The following is a 16,397-nucleotide window of genomic DNA, read 5'->3' as shown; positions in this document are numbered from 1 at the left end:
TAGTGACCATCAAAGTAGTCACTGTAACTGTTGAAGCAGTTGCAGGTGCCACCTTACCAGACAAGAGGTGGCCAAGCAGCGCAGAAATACTGGGCTCCCCCGAAAGACCCAAGGATCTTAGTCTTTTGGCTTCCTCCATGCCTGAAACAGAAGTCGGTTAGTGTGGGGATCATCTTTCCGCCCAAGGAGTGAATGTTTTACAAATAACCGCCAACTTGCCTAGCAAACATCAGTTGTGTGAAGAGGGAAAGAATGGGCTTAAGATATGAATAAACTTCACTTGTGTGTCACATTAATATTCCGCCACTGGAACAAGTAAATTTACAAACATTATTTATTATTATATTTAAATTTACAAGTAATTGCCAGAAAAATAACGCTTAAGAAAGAAAAATGTTTTTGAGGATCGTTTCAGCAAAGGAAACAGCAGCATATAAATAATGTTGACACTGAAATAGAATATATACACAATGTCAGAGTAACATATGTCCATTTTACTTCAACTTATGAACGTATTTTTTTTTAGCTTCTTGAGGCCACTAATGGATTTATGAAAGCATGGTTTTTGTATTTTTTTTAGTTTTAATTTAATTTGATTTTTATTTTTTACATGAGTGGAATGTTAAAACTTGGTTGGGTTTGGCATGAGCATACAAAACTGGAATATGGTTATAAGATTTTTTTTATTTGCGATCAATGATGAAAACTCGAATAATATCAAGATGATCTTAATTTGGATGCTGAGAGAAGATTCATGTCACGAGGGAGAATCAATATTCGACGTACAATCGAATAACCCCTACTGCAAGGAGATATTATGACGACTCATTTATGTTCAGTAGTATCACATGTTATATAGACTTGATCCTTGGCTTTGCATGATGTAGGACATGCCTTTGTGGCGTCAGTAGTATGTCTCTTATCCGTAATTTAATTTGGTATGCCATGCATTTATGACATTCATTTTTTCCATGATCTACATTTCTAAATTCTTATCAGTAATTTAATTTGATATGCCGTGCATTTATGACATTCATTTTTTCCATGATCTGCAATTCTAAATGATATTTTCTGCATTGCTGAGTGAGGAAATCAGTAACCCTCGTTAGAGACTTCATTGATCCTCACTGAGAAAGTTAACAATCCCATATCTTGCTTCAGCAATTTTGTTTTTTCCTTCACTGTCAAACTGGGAATTTTCTCAAGACCTTCCATCCCAAAGGGGAAGGTCGTCATACTTCCTGGGCACAAACCCGTCCTTTTTCCTTCCCACTTTTTTTTTTTCTTGTCTTCTTCGAGCCTGGATTACACAGGGCATTTGGTCTTTGTATTATTAAAGAATATAAGACTCAATGGAAGTAGTTTTGCTGGCATTTAACCACGAATGAAAGCCAATTCTTTAAATTAGGTTTATTATCGAGAATATTAATTGCATTTCAGACATCTGCTATTAAGCAAAATGCAACTTACATTGGTGAACAAGATTAGTAGATAATCAAGGTAATAAATCTAATATCATTAACATCCTTGCACATCCATTTATTGCTGGAGGATTACGTTACCTGATTTAACTGTCTAATTTTTCAGTTTTTTGTTTTTCAATTAGCATTTTCATCAGTTATTTATTATTTTCTGGTTTTCAGTGTATTTCAGTCATTCTAAACTGATAAAGATTCTATATGCCCTTGCAAGATCCTCAAAACTATTTTTTTTTCAAATTCCGTAGAAAATGTAGATCTAGAACCCGGTTTTCCTTTTAGCCAGAAAGAGAATCTAACAAAGTTTCGACGTCGTTTGCTAAGGTGGAAGCTTCTGATTGGTCAAGAGGATTCTTGGTCGCATACAGAGACCTCTAGACTCTAGAGCCTAGCCATGTCCCTCTGTTTAGAAGGTCTTGGGATGTCGTGCTGTGAGGTTGCAAAAATTGTTTCTGGCGGCAGTTACAAGTAAGTTTTTATGCTGAGGTTTCAGGTGTATTTTAAAAATCATTGAGGGAGCGAAGGAAAATCTGGTACAGTATTTACATGGATCTTATGGGACTTTTATAGAGCCAGATGTCGATAACTCCACCTGCAGTTTTTAATGGCGAGTCATTTGAGAATCTCGTACAAGGAAAGTTCTGGTGATCTGTAAGTTCTCAAAGGTATTACCTTATACGGTAAAGGCAGTTAGGTTTGAAGGAGTATTATACAATGTTGGTACAGTCAGGTTTCAATTAAAAAATAGTGCCATTCCGGTTTTCGCTCATTGCTGGGATTTGGCGCTCCGAGCGAAGTTATTTCAAGCTATTTGGTGGTAACCCTGAAAGGAATTTCACCTGGAACGATCTAGGTAATGTTATTTCCGGCAGCATTTCATCCTGAAGGTATTGCCTTTTGCCCATTTTGTCTGTATCCTCTTGTTTAAAGAGTGATTGACTGAAAATAAACACGAAGGAAGAGGGGGAGTGGGATTGTGAAGAACTGGGTCTTCTAACCAGCAAAGAGACCTGGACTCATTTGTATTCAGTAGTATCACATGATAGACTTGATCCTTGGTTTTGCATGATGTAGGACATGCCTCTGTGGCGTCAGTAGGATGCCTCTTATCAGTAATTTTTTGTTAAAAACGACTGAGTGGAGTTGAGTTGTCGCTAACTATAAAAAGTGACCAGTCTTTATCAGTACACCAACTTAGTTGTAACTCTGAGGTTATTTTAACGACAAAAACAAAATATTGAGGGCAATGCTTTGGTGGAGATAAATTTTGTGACTACCATTTTAAGGATAGGCAATTGAAAGTTTGCATATGATTATGTACGAGTGCTTTTATCTAATCCAGAAAACTTGACGTTGAACGGAATTTATCTACTTTGAAATCTTGCGTTCCTTGAGGGAACTTTTATCGGATATGATTAAAAAAAAGGTGTGATTTCTTATAGAATTTATTAGGCCACTGTCTGTGGTATAGGTGATCTAGAATAGACATTCCATATATTTTCGTCGTGTGTTGCTAGGGTATCAAGGCGAAGCCGTTGTTGCAGCCTATGCCTAGGTACTCTGGTATTAATGTAGGTTTTATGTAAGGATTTTTTTTTCTGGTGAGATCCTTTGATTCATATGTTAGTAAGGGGTTATATATGATTTATAGCCTTTATGACAGGGACTGAGTATCAGCTAGGGTATCCAGTGGGAACTGTGGAAGACTGCTTAAGTCGCTAGAGGTAGCTTCCTTAAAAGCATGTAATTTTGGAGAGACACTTCGCCCACTCAGCACAATACCAGTTTAGTGTCTGTGTTTTTAACGATTACTGCAAAGGAAAATCCTTACTTTGCTGTCGATTAGGGTAACAACGGTAGCCGCATGTTATTTGGTGACAAAGTTCTCAAAATAAGGGAAAAAATATTTTATTCAAACTTAGAACATTTGAACAGTTTTCGTTCAGACTAAGAGCAAAAAAAAACCATGTAGATTGCTTTATAAAATCACTCGAGAAGTTCATGCAATAAAATGGCATCTAAAATGCCGGAATCGTGCACAATTACCCGGTAATCGGTGAACGTGACTACAGTTTTAGCTGCAGTTTCGAGCAGTTGAATCTGCAAGGGGACAACGAGCACGAGTTTCAGTTCATCCATTTCAGCTGCGTCTTACGAATTGCAAACCGAGTGATTCACGAGTGTCATGACGTAGGCTGTGAACTTGTTCATTAAGCTATTTGAAATTTACCAAGTTTTTTAGTCTTTAAAATTGGCGAGTATTACTATGCTATTGATATTAGTATAAAATCAAATCGTTTCTGAAAGTTTTTTATACATCAATAATGCAGCAGAATAAAATGTATTTTCGTTGTGGTATTCTCTAAGGGGTTTTTGCACACCATTTATGCCAATGAATTATTTGCGCTCTAAGGTGACTTAGACCACCTGGCTGTTTTGTTTAGGACGCAGTTAGTAAATGGCGGTAATAACAGTCAAATGTAAAGGAAAACAAGAAATGGTGTGTAACCCTAAAGAGAAAAGTTTGTGAAAATTCGAGTATTCAGTAAAAATGGAGTGAGTATAAACGGACGATCGACACGAGGCCAGTGGTCTAGTGTCGTTGATCTTGTGCAGATTATGCTGAATGAAATTCGACAAATGCGTCTTCCATAAACATTCATGCAGAACAAACGCGTCTTCTTAGACATGCAGGCAGAAAGTCAGTCTTGTTTCAGACAGAACAAATGCGTCTTCCTTAGACATGCAGGCAGAAAGTCAGTCTTGTTTCAAGTTAAAAGTTACTAGTGAGATAAATTCTTGAGTATCGAGAGAAAATAAATTTGCCTAGTGGGTGGTGTAGGATCGTTTTACAGCCTGAAGATACAGGTATGGATTAATATTTAAAAAAGAGAGTTATTTAAATAGTCTGTAAGATTAGATTATTGGTAGTAATATTGTCAGTGTATGAAGATTTTGTTTGCAGTTTTTGAAGCACTGAAGACTATTTTCCATGGAGACATGTTCATTTCGTTTTGTAATTCCCTCAAGGCTCGTAGTCTATAGTAATGGGTTTTGTTTTTGCGGTGAATGTTTTCTGAAGTAAGTGCCAGGCTGTTTCACATTGTTAGATTTGTAAATGTACTGGTGAATTACTTGGACCAGTTGGAATATATAAGTACTTGAGACAGAACTGGAAGGATCTAAATGTTTGAACCTGTTAGAAGTTGTCATACTTTGTCAAGAATTCTAATGGAATATTTATATAAAAAGATCAATGGCCGAATCAAATTGAGCTCGTGAAAATGTTTAATGGCTGTTTCGTTTTTGGTGATCAAGGGATAGCTACATAACTACTCTTAAAATTATCCTTGGGGTAATTTTCACCGGCAAGTGCTTGAAAAATCACTTGGTTATCCGCAGGTGTTTCTCAGGCCCCATTTTCTGAATCGGGTTGTTATGCAGTCTCACCTTCATAAAGGAATTTTTAATTTTTAAAACTTAATTTGGTATAAGTTGATCAGAGTAGGTGAACAATGTTACTAATAGTCTTACAAGCTTAACTTTTCTCTTAGCAAGTCAGGTACATACAGTAGCTCTGGGATTTTTATTTACTTCATAAGATGAACATCAGCGGATGCTTAAGCCCTTAGCACAAAACCAGAGATCGGTGAAATTACCTGTAGATGAGTATTTTGTTGCCAAAAAAAGTTAAATTAGAGAAGTCAAATACATGTTTTGAAATGCGTGCATAAAACTTGGTAAGTAGTTATTGGTCAGGAACGTACACGTAATTTGAAATGTAGTCTACAAGTACTACGTAATTATTTTCGTTCATTTCGGAGGTTCTGCAGAATTCTAATGTGAACTAAACTAAGTGAAAGGTAGTTGGCGGATAAATGGTTGTTTACTGAATGGTATGCGGTTACGCTATAAACGCTGTGTATAATCTGAGAATGTGGACTTCGATGTATTATCTACTGAAATTGTGAACAGGATATGAAAGTTAGGCTGGGAAGTGGCACACTGTTTAAGCTATCATATAGCAAAGACTAAGTTAAAGGTCAATTGGCACTACCATGAGACTAGTCTGTGTTCATGTTCTAGGAAGACAACAACCCAGCAGATCTTGGCTGGACTATTCGAACATGGCATAGCATAAAAATCCTAAAACTGAACTTTAAAATTGGGCCTAACTTGAAGGTGAAGTTTGCAAACTTGAAACTAGGTGTAATAAGTAGCTCTTTACTTGCTCGGACATCCCATGGGCAGGACTAAGCACTTTTTTTTCTAGCTCATTAATCCCACGGCTGACTAAAGCAAACATATTAGGAATATTAATATGGCTTACTGCTGTAATCGAAGATTTTGGCGACTAGAGCACTTTTTAAAAACTTTATAATTTGTTTCAAGTAAATTTTTGTATCCGTATTTGTTGTGCACGTAAAAAAATTTGCCTTGTTTAAACATTTTTTCTAAATACTGTATAAGGCGTAAAATGTTAACTACCCTGTGGGGCAGGGGAGTTTAGTTAAATGAGGTTTAGTATTATTACTTACGTCAACTACTTGGTTGGGGAGGAAAGTTTGCACACAGTAGGGACAGAACCTGTTATTAATGCTATGGCATTTGATTGTGGTATGGAAAGAGTTGCTTTTAATTCCAAATTATTGCATGTAATGAGCAATGCTAAGCCGGAAGTATGATTTCCTTATAGAGTATATGCTTCACAATGCTTACCTTGTTTTATAAATAATACGTTACAACAGGCAACCAATTATAATTGCAAGTACTGTACTTTTCCGAGATATGCTGGAAAATGACAAAATAAGCCCCACCCACAGTTACTTTGAAGTTTGTCGCTGATAGGGACTTGCTTTCAGTGAAGTATGAAGAACTGTGACGGATAAAGTACTGTATGGACCATGAATTTCATCTTCAGCGGTTTCCGATATTTATAAAAGGATTTTATAAAGTCTTAAACGTTTATTTTTTTAGTTTAGTGCTTTAACCTCTAGAGCAACTCCTTTTTAAGTTCGTATAGCATCAGAAAGACAGTCTTACTTCACCTGCCACTTGTTTGCAAAAATTTTAAGGCTTTAAAGTAAGGCACATTTACTTTTTTCATAGGGTACCCAACTATTAAATATTCAAATAACTAAATTTCCTAGTAGGCATCTGAAGTCAATGTGAAAATTTTTGTATACAGAAAAAAATGGATAATGCTTGCCATAGTGATTTTCTAAAGCCCCTCCTCCCCCCCTCCACCCTTGTAGTAAATCACAACCCTAATTCATTCCTTGTGGAACGAACAAGTAAAAGGAATGGTTAGTTCTGTGGATTCCAATGATATTACTCTTAAAGCAAACATTAAAAAAGTCATTGAAGCAGGATATAAGCTGGCTTGTAAGGTGAAGTGAAAATGCAAGATAATCTTGCCTTTTGGGCAGTTTCAAAGATTTTTCTACATGGAACCCAGACGTACCATGAACGTCTAGGGCTCTAGGCTATGTGATGGTAGATCGGTATGTACCAGCCGCGGTGGATGTTCTTGACCTTTTAAGATCTGTTTGTTTTCCACTGCAGTGATGCTAAGGACTAATCATAGTGCAGGGCATGGAAGCCTGTAAGTTCCTGACCTGCGGAAAATTCTCCCTCTCTCTCTCCCTCTCTCTCTCCCTCTCTCTCTCTCTCTCTCCCTCTCCGCTTTGAGAGGGCACTGAGAGACGGACTGGGGTAGACCATGGTTTGCTTAAAAATTATGATGTTAGTTTCTGGAGATTGAATTGACCTTAAGAGAAAGTGGCACTGGCATGCACTACGATGTTAATTAGTATAGAGTGACTATGAGTTCAGTTAGGAGTGCCGAACAATGGCATTTATTTGATATAATAATGTCCAACAGTAGCGCCACTATTTAACAAGTTATGAAAAATGCTACCAGAAATTCTTAAATTTTAGAAATGAGCAGCCTGATTAACCTGCTTTATAAGGTAAATATCTTCTAGTAAATGCATTTTTGCAACCACTTTCATACTTCATGCGTTACAATGGCGCTTAATACACATACTTTCAAGGTGAGTTTTCAAATAGGCATTTAACCCATAGACCCTTTGTATTGAGAGATTTTTGTAATCAAATACAGAATAGAAATTCTGGATTATACTCATGTCATTTAACCCATACACCCTTTGCATTGAAAGATTTTTGTAATCAAATACAGAATAGAAATTCTGGATTATACTGAGTATCTGTTCTTTAAATCAAAATGATTCTGACACGCCTAATGCCGAGCCTTGAAATTGTTCCAAAAGTCCACCACTTTGCGGCCCATTCAACGGCCTACCCTGATTGATACTTTTAACTTGAGAATACTACCTGTACTGCATGAACTTCCATTCACTGAAAGAATGGGAATTTTGATAAACTACACGTAGTATCTTTTATCCGAAAATTGAAACTGATATACTGATATCTTGATCATAAAGTGAACCAGACACACCCATTTCAATCACGTATTATGGCGAAAAGTTAAGTCATTTGGAAGGATTTGGGTCTTGAAAATCCTGAAACTTGAACAAAGCCAGTGGGTAGTATTGACAGAACAAGATAGTAACAGGAAGTCTATGTGAAAATGTCTGCATGGAAGGGAGACTTGACACCCATAATATTGTTAGGGGGATACCCTTCCATCTTTTAGGGAGCGTCTTTTCAAATAGAATCCCTAGCTTTAGTTATGAGTGCTAAAGAAATCAACAGGCAGCTTCAGGGCATAATTATGGAGATCAGAAATTTTTACCTATTAGTATAAATATGAAATACTGGTTCTTGAGATGGTATACTAGAATTGATTTTGACCACAGATTAACAAATAATAGAAACATCTTCAATTAGCGAGCATACGTATGAATTTACATTTTTTTCTTTTCAGAATGAAGCAAAAATGATGTAAGTGCAGTCAGGAATTACTGATGTCAGTACTTCACGGCAGGAAGATTCATGCTCTTAGACAAAGTATTTTAGTGAGACTTCAACATCTTATTTTGGACATTTGGAAAACCTTCAACTATATATTTTGATCCGTACGTAGGTAAAGTACCAGAGGGTCTAATCATACCCAGCCTGATCATTTTTAATTTTTTTTTGTCAGAAGTTATTTGCTTAAGTATGGCTATATAATTTTTATAAAGCCTGGTGTTCATATGAAAATACAAGCTATTGCTCTTTAAGACATGGGTATTTTGAAGGGAAGACAATCTATAGAGAAAATTTATTGCCCTCAAAGCTAAACATAGTCTCGGCCTCTGAAATGCTACCTCATTTGAATGGCTGCATTCTAAATGTAAAAAGTGATTTTGTTTATTAAGGATTCTTTGGTATGAATCCAGTGTTTGAAGTATTTTAGTTTGTAACCTATAATGTGTTGAGTCCTGTCCTTTCAAGTCTTTTATTTTTTTTAGTTATAACTTTGAATGCCTAGAGTTCGGGGTTTTAAAACATCTTGGATTTTTTTAGTGCCTCACCTGGACTGTTGTTGAATCCTGTATTTCAAACCTTTCAGTTTTGTTTATGATTCGCCTAGAGCGCTTTTAAGCCCTCTTTCAAGCATTTTAGTTTGATTTTTGTTTTGCCTGAAGTGCTTTTGAGTCCTGTGTTTCAATCAACTGAGTTTTATTTGTGCTTTGGCTGTTACTTTCGTTTCCTGTGTTTCAGGCATTTACGATTCTTGTTTTGCCTGGAGTGCTTATGAGTTTTGTTTCAAGCAGTTTAGTTTAGCTTTTTTTTTTTTGCTTGAGTGCTTTTGAGTCATGCGCTTTCAAACATTATAGTTTTTTGTTTTGCCTCGAGTTTTTTGTGTCTGAGTATTTACAGTGAGACATTTAAGATTTCTTGCCTCCAGGTGCTTTTGAATCCCGTGTTTCAAGCATTTTAGCAAGTGTTTGTGTTTTGCCTGGAATGCTTTTGCTCCATGTGCTTCAGGCACTTATGATTTTTTGTTTTGCCCGGAATACTAGTGATTCTAGTGTTTCAAGCATTTTATGATTTTTGTGTTTTACCTGGATTGCTTTTGAGTTCTGTTTCAAGCATTTTAGTTTTGTTTATGCTTCACATGGAGGAATTTGTTTCTTGTGTTTTAGGCATGTTAGATTTTTGTGTTCCCTGAAGTGCTTTTGAGTTCTGTGTTTCAAGCATTTTAGTTTTCTGTTTTAAGAGTACTTTTTCCTGTTTTTCAGGCATTTAAGAGTTTTTTTCTCCTCGAGTGCTTTTTAGTCTAGTATTACAAGCATTTAAGATTTTTGTGTTTTGCCGCGAGTACTTTTAAATCGTGTATTTCAAGCATTTTACTTTTGTGTGCTTGGCCTGGCGTAATATTTTTCTATATTTCAAGCATTTTAGTTTTTTGCTTGCTTTGGCCGGAGAACTTTTGTTTCCTGTTTCAGGCGTTTAAGATTTCTTTGGTGAGAGTGCTTTAGTCTAGTGATTTAGGCATTTTAAGATTTTTGTATTTTCCTGGAGTGGCTTTGAGTGCTATGTTTCAAGCATTTTAGCTTTGTTTCTACTTTGGCTGGAGTACTTTTCTTTCCTGCGTTTTAGGCGTTTGATTTGTTTCACTAGGAGCACTTTTGTTTCCTTTGTTTCATTCATTTAAGACTTGAGTTTTGCCCTGAGTACTTTTGTTTCCTGTGTTTCGAGCATTTTAGTTTTGTTTGTGCATTGCCTGGAGAACTTTTGTTTCCTGTTTTTCAGGCATTTAAGTTTTTTTTTTTTTGTCTCGAGTGCTTTTGTGTCTAGTGTTATAGGCACAGGCATTGAAGATTTTAATGCTTTGCCTCGAGTGCTTTTGAATCCCGTGTTTCAAGCATTTTAGTTGTTTCAAGCATTTTTAAGTTGTTTTGTGTTTTGCTGGAATTTTGTTTGCTTTTTTTGCTCCCTGGCTTAAGTTTTTTGTGTTTTGCCTGATTTTTTGAGTCATATTTCAAGCGTTTAGTGTTTGTGATTCACCTAGATTTTTGTTTCCCGTGTTTTAGCATTAAAAATTTTTTGTATTTTGCCTGGAGTGATTTTGAGTCCTGTGTTTCAAGCATTTTAGTTTTTTTACCTTTTGCTTCCTTTATTTCAGGCATTTCAGATATTTTTGTTTTACCTGGAGTATTTTGAGTTTAGTGCTTCAGGATTTAAGTTTTTTTGAGTCGTGCTTGGAGTGCTTTAAGCCTTATGTTTTAAGCATTTATCTGTTATTTTGTTCATTTATTATCCCTGTCGAATCAAGCCACTTCCCTGTGGTATCATGGTGTATATTGTTCTACTCAGCAGAGATATTTTCCGTTATGTAGATGGAGAATGCACTGATGTGTAGAAGGACCTTAACAAGCAATGTTTGTCAGTTTTGGTCTGAGTTGAAATCGAGGACTAGCCTTGGAGTGAGCATCGTTCTGGGCCCCTGAATCACTCTTCCCTGTGTGTCCCACTTCCTAATGCCATCAGTTCCTCGTCAGACTTGGGGGAGACTCCTTGAAGTCTTTTATACTTAAATAGCTCTGCTGCTTTCCCCTACAACCGGAAGAAGGCAGAGAAAATTAAATTATTTTGATGAAGGATGAGGAAGTTTAGGGTTAACTCCACATCTGAAGGAAAATATTCTTAGCCGGGCTGAACTTAAGTTTACTATATTTTAAGTGGTTTGGATTGAATGAATTCCCTGAGTGAATGTGTAATGTGTTTTGACCATAACATCAAGCAGATGAATACAGTTTAGATATATTTGGGTGAAAGACATTTGTCTTCATTTCAGAACTTTTATATTTTTGCTCTTGAGACTATCCATTTTATCAAAAATTTACTTGTTACCCTTACTAATTTTTTTTCGTTTTCCGCAGGTGGTTTGGTCTGTCAGCTGTTTTACTTCAAACTTTCTATAACGCAAAGCTAATTTATTCCGTTGTCTTCGGGTGGAAAGTGGAGCTTACTGTCCCTGTTAACCTGAAGGATTGAACTTCGCTGGTGTGCTTGTTGAAAGGAAAATGCTTTGAGTGTTACTCCAGCTGAAAGGGCGATCATCGCGGCAGCCGCCTTTTAAACTAAAATATTCTGCTTCTAAATATTCTTTCTGTTGAACCATCCGAGAGATTCTGTTGAACCATCCGAGAGAGGGAGTTAGGCTACCGGTTTTGATTGAATACATTCTCAATATTTTTTGGTAATGTAACACTTGTGTGTATTTTTGGAAGGTGTCAATAAAAATCTTATCTCCGGACGCTCGTTTATTTAACCAATAAAAAATAATTTTTCAAAGTAGGGCGGGAAAAAAAGATTCTTTAAAACAACTCTTATTGTAGAGTTCCTATGCTATTTTTATATCTGCTACCACTGCATGCCTGGTACATCTGGACGAGGCGGTGCGGAGCGCATCAAAGCAGGTAGATCATGCAGTTGGCTGCTGCATCAGAGAGAGGGGTCTAGTCATGACTGTCATTGCGAAATTTCGTCTGGTTATGAGCTGATTAAACGCTCATCCTTGTGTTTTCCAAACTTATCAGTCTAAGTTGCCACTGTTAAAAGCTCGGTAATTCTGTTAATGGGATTCCAGTGCAAAGTTATTTGATGTTGCTTGGACGCGCAGGGAAACCCGTCATTGGTTGCTGATACCAGAAATTCACGTTCTGCTGAAATACTGAAACTCAGAAAATTCAAGCAAGGGTTTCGACACGCGTCCTGAGATCTGAGCAGTATACCGTAGACTGGTATGGTAAAGTTTGCTCAACATTCTTTGGCAAAATGTCTACCTAAATCGTTCTTCACAGCAACAATTCAGAAAATCTACGGACTTGGAGCATATGTTTTATCACCAGCTTTCAGTATCTTTTAAAGCCTTATACCAGAAACCATCCCTATTTCTTGCACAAAAAATCTGGCCACACTACGAAGGTTTTTACCTAAATTGTCAAGCTATCGTGAAATTTAGAAACTGTAGTTGTCATTGACTAACGCAAACTCATCGTCATTTCATTATAAATTTAGTCTAACGCAACGGTTGTCAAGGATTATAATTATTGTCGAGAGAAAATTCTTCCATGTGGTGTGCCGCACAAAAACGAATTATCTAATACTGCTATTATTACTGCCTGTCCAAAATTCAACCATATAGACTAAAAAAGGCTCTTGATTTCTAAGTCTAACTATATGCTGTATATGAAGGTTATATATCTATATCTAGTCATGTTATTTCGTGTGGTACTTGATGCCTATATAGCACATTTATATAACCTGCATGCCTATATTTTCTTTTATATGTGATTTTAGATAACTATAACGCCTATATGACCAACATTTAGTATTGACTAGTCCTTCAACATTTATGACTGAATACCTCTTAACTAGGTTTATCAATTGTCTTTTGCTGAACTTTTTTAGTCATTGCAATCCCTCAATTTTTGTAAAACCTTTGCTATTAAACTGGACTCGTCAGCATCCAGTGGACGACGGAATAGGAGGTCTACACTCAAAGTCTTTTCTTTGTATAATTCTAAGATTTCATAATGCGATCTTATTACTCGTTCATTTAATTAAATTTCAGTCTATAAAAGCAAACTTATCCAAAACGATAAAGACAAAGTAAACTTGCTTATCCATAACGATAGTCAGAATGAATTATTTCCGGCATTGTTTGATTACAAAAGATAGTGTATGGTAAATGCAAGCGTACGATTTTACATTACTTTCTAATATGTTATGGTCAATCAGTTTAGTTCGTGTAGAAGTGACAGTAAAATTAACTTATCAAAGGACCTTGGTGCTATCTCAAGTTTAACATGATCTTCACAGTTCCATTTACAAGAGGATTTGTTGACAAACTAGAATATATTGCCGATGAAAATTCATTAAACGTCTCTCGGGACACTTCTGAAGGATTTTCAAGCAAAGAAAAACTCAAAGAACAGGCTTTATAACATTCCAAAATGTTCAAGTCATCCATTTATCTTGTGTTACAATACAGTTCAAATATACAGACTTCTGCTACCACATCAAAAGCAGACAACCTACAGTAGGGTCACTGGTTTTTGGCTATTTCCCATGATTCCACCGCCCCCATCCGTTCTCGTGGACCACAAGGCAACATCCCTACTGTGAACTGAAAATGGAATACAGCTATTTCAAGACAATCATCCAAATACAGCTATTTCAAGACAATCATCCAAATACAGCTATTTCAAGACAATCATCCATACTTATATTATGTGCTCTACAAGTAATCAAAACTCTGAATCAAGACGCTGCTTCAAATTTGCTCTATGACTAAAAGTGTGACAGACTAATCACAACTAAAACCCCATTGATGATGATAGTTTCTTAAATCAAAATTCGGGTATGCTTTACGAAGGCAACTTCGAAGAGGTGTCCGGTTCTGGATACTTACAAATGAATCTGAAAAGTTTTTTTTCAAGTTTTTAAGCATTGATTTTTAGGGCGAGGTTAGTGGTTCAACGCGGATGAACTACTTCCTATATAAACATCATATATACCGGGTACGTCAAGTACAAATTCTACACTTGGAAAAATCATTGGAGGCTTACTAACTACAGCACTAAATTCTATGATGAATTAGACTTATGATAATTAGGTACTTATGTTTCGTGACATTAGTTGTTTACAACCTTTACATACTCATAAGTTAACTGAAATGCGCCAGTACTTGATAAAATTACCCCAGACGAGGACTTTGATATCAAGTGAAGTTGCTTCTAACGGAAATATTTCACATGTCCGTTGCTTCTTGATACTAATATAGTTTTAGATGATTTAGTGCTGAATATTGCTAATATATTCTGAAAATATTATAGTTATTTTCACAGCGGTGAAATTACGTTAACGTTATAATTTCGCTCTAGCGTGTTAAGTGAAGGCATCTCAGTCATATATCTTTTAATGGCATCACTAAACTTTGATTTTAATGCGGAATTATGTTACGTTCATCTTGCTGAAACTGTACGAATTACGTAATCGTTGAAATTGACGTTAACTGAAAATCTGATGAATTAATTTAAACAATTTGAGCATTTAACGCAGTCGCATTAGTTTTAGCTTCGAAAGAGTAACTTACAATACGTGGCAAATCGGCAGAAATATCAAATTTAAATTAGAATGGTTGCAAATTTAAAAAAAAGTTATACCAGGTTTGATAGATTTTAAACTAACGTAAATTTCAAACGGTAACGATCGTTAATGCATATGATCTTGACTGTCTTGAAAAATATTTTCATCCTAAAAAAATTAATGTTTAAACACTTGTAATAGACCTTTGAGGGAGACATCAGGATCGCACGTGTTAGAAGGGCTCATTTTCACCTCCATTACAACGCTTAAGGAACAGTTTCGTACCGGTCACCTCCAAACATTTAACATTGCAATGTCTATGAACCAGCTGAATTCATGTAAGGAATACTATAATACTGCGTACTAAACTTATGACTCCAACGTTGTATGGGTCAAAAATTTGATCTCGAAAGGCATTTTCGATTTACACTCATACTTTGCGAACGGATGGAGAACATGATCTAAATGTGATTTTTTTTTCTTATGCTCAGCGTTCGTTGTAAACTATGTCAGGACAATTCAGTTTAGGCGGCCATCATATTAGAAGGTTAAAAGGAATTCAACTTAACCAATTACGATTTAACGATGTACGTCAATTTTTTGGAAGAAAATAATTCAACACCAGTACTGGATGACACATTCAAAACTCAACCTCAGACATTCCTCGTTCACAAACGGTCTTTTAACGGTAAAAACCTAAAACATGATGATGAAAAATCCTAAAGTGTATTTTCAAAAGCTGACAGCTCAAGAATGACCTCCCAACCTTGAATTAGCCTTTCATTTATTTTTACTAAACATGCAATGTTAGCACAAACTCTAATCCTAAAAGTGTCTCTACAAATCCCAGATTTATATCAAGGTTATCAGCTGTTTACGACACAAATGCCTAACCACCATTTCGCGATTATTGTTGATTGGAGTTTTAAATTATGGTTAACTACTTCAAGCAGAATTAAAACAATGGAACTCAAGACAAAGTTAAGGGAAAACATAAAACAGGGTAATTCTCTTGGAAAAAAAAAAAACTAAAAACTGAATTGTATTACATGCTACCAAATGAATTTACGAACTCTAAATCAGCTGCGATAACTAAGCATATTCCGAATGCTTTATTTAAACTAAAGCATTTATAATTATGAACCACAATCAGCCAGCTTGATAAGGAAGAATATGAAACATCTAAATACAAAGATAAACAGCAGAGAATCCTGAATTACAAAACCAGTTTTATAAGAAACAAAATGCAAATAAAAAACTTGACTGAAATACCAAACTCGATACAGGAGCATATACTATCACCATGTATTCGTAACTACAACTGATCGAAGTTAGAGAATCATCTTCTAAATACTGTACAGATTCCTTAAAAAAAAAAAAAAAAACTTTGAGAACTACTGATGAAACGGATTAAAAACCGAATCCGTAGTAGATACCAGACATCATATTAAGTATTCTTGAACTACTCTCTAGGACTAAATGGAGCAAAACTAAGCAGATGTTATATTAATGCAGGGACACGTCAAATCTGAAGCTATATTAATTTAGCAAACAAATTCCAGGAGAGTAACACCTAATAAAAAAACTGTAGAAAAGTAGCAAAGCAACAACAAATCCTTACTGTCGAAGTTCAGCAACACCTAATAAAAAAAAATTGCAGAAAAGCAGCAGTACCTCATCAGAATTTAAAGAAATGTAACAACACCTGATCAGAAAACTGCTGAAATTCGGTTAACACCTGATCAGAAATAGCAGAAACGAAAAACTAGCTTGCAGAAAAGTAGCAATATCTATTCAGAAATGATGAATGAAACGCCTAAACAAACTGTATCAGCTGCAATACCTTAA

At 35.8% G+C, this 16,397-nt stretch overlaps 1 long non-coding RNA gene across 2 annotated transcripts; it reads left to right on the top strand.

Moving 5' to 3' along the window:
• The first annotated feature begins 1,541 nt into the window (after positions 1-1,541).
• LOC136834085 (uncharacterized) lies at positions 1,542-11,579 on the top strand. 2 transcript variants are annotated; one of them, XR_010851656.1, is made up of 3 exons: positions 1,542-1,946; positions 8,389-8,539; positions 11,336-11,579. It is a non-coding gene; the product is annotated as an uncharacterized lncRNA (long non-coding RNA). The 2 variants fall into 2 exon arrangements; XR_010851655.1 differs by having other exon boundaries at positions 1,543-1,946; positions 8,389-8,547.
• The last annotated feature ends 4,818 nt before the right edge of the window (positions 11,580-16,397 follow it).

This window comes from Macrobrachium rosenbergii, chromosome 53 (genome assembly GCF_040412425.1).
Source record: "Macrobrachium rosenbergii isolate ZJJX-2024 chromosome 53, ASM4041242v1, whole genome shotgun sequence".
Lineage (NCBI taxonomy): Eukaryota > Metazoa > Arthropoda > Malacostraca > Decapoda > Palaemonidae > Macrobrachium > Macrobrachium rosenbergii.
Note: the sequence above shows the minus strand (reverse complement) of the source record. Positions and strands in the feature narration are given on the sequence as shown.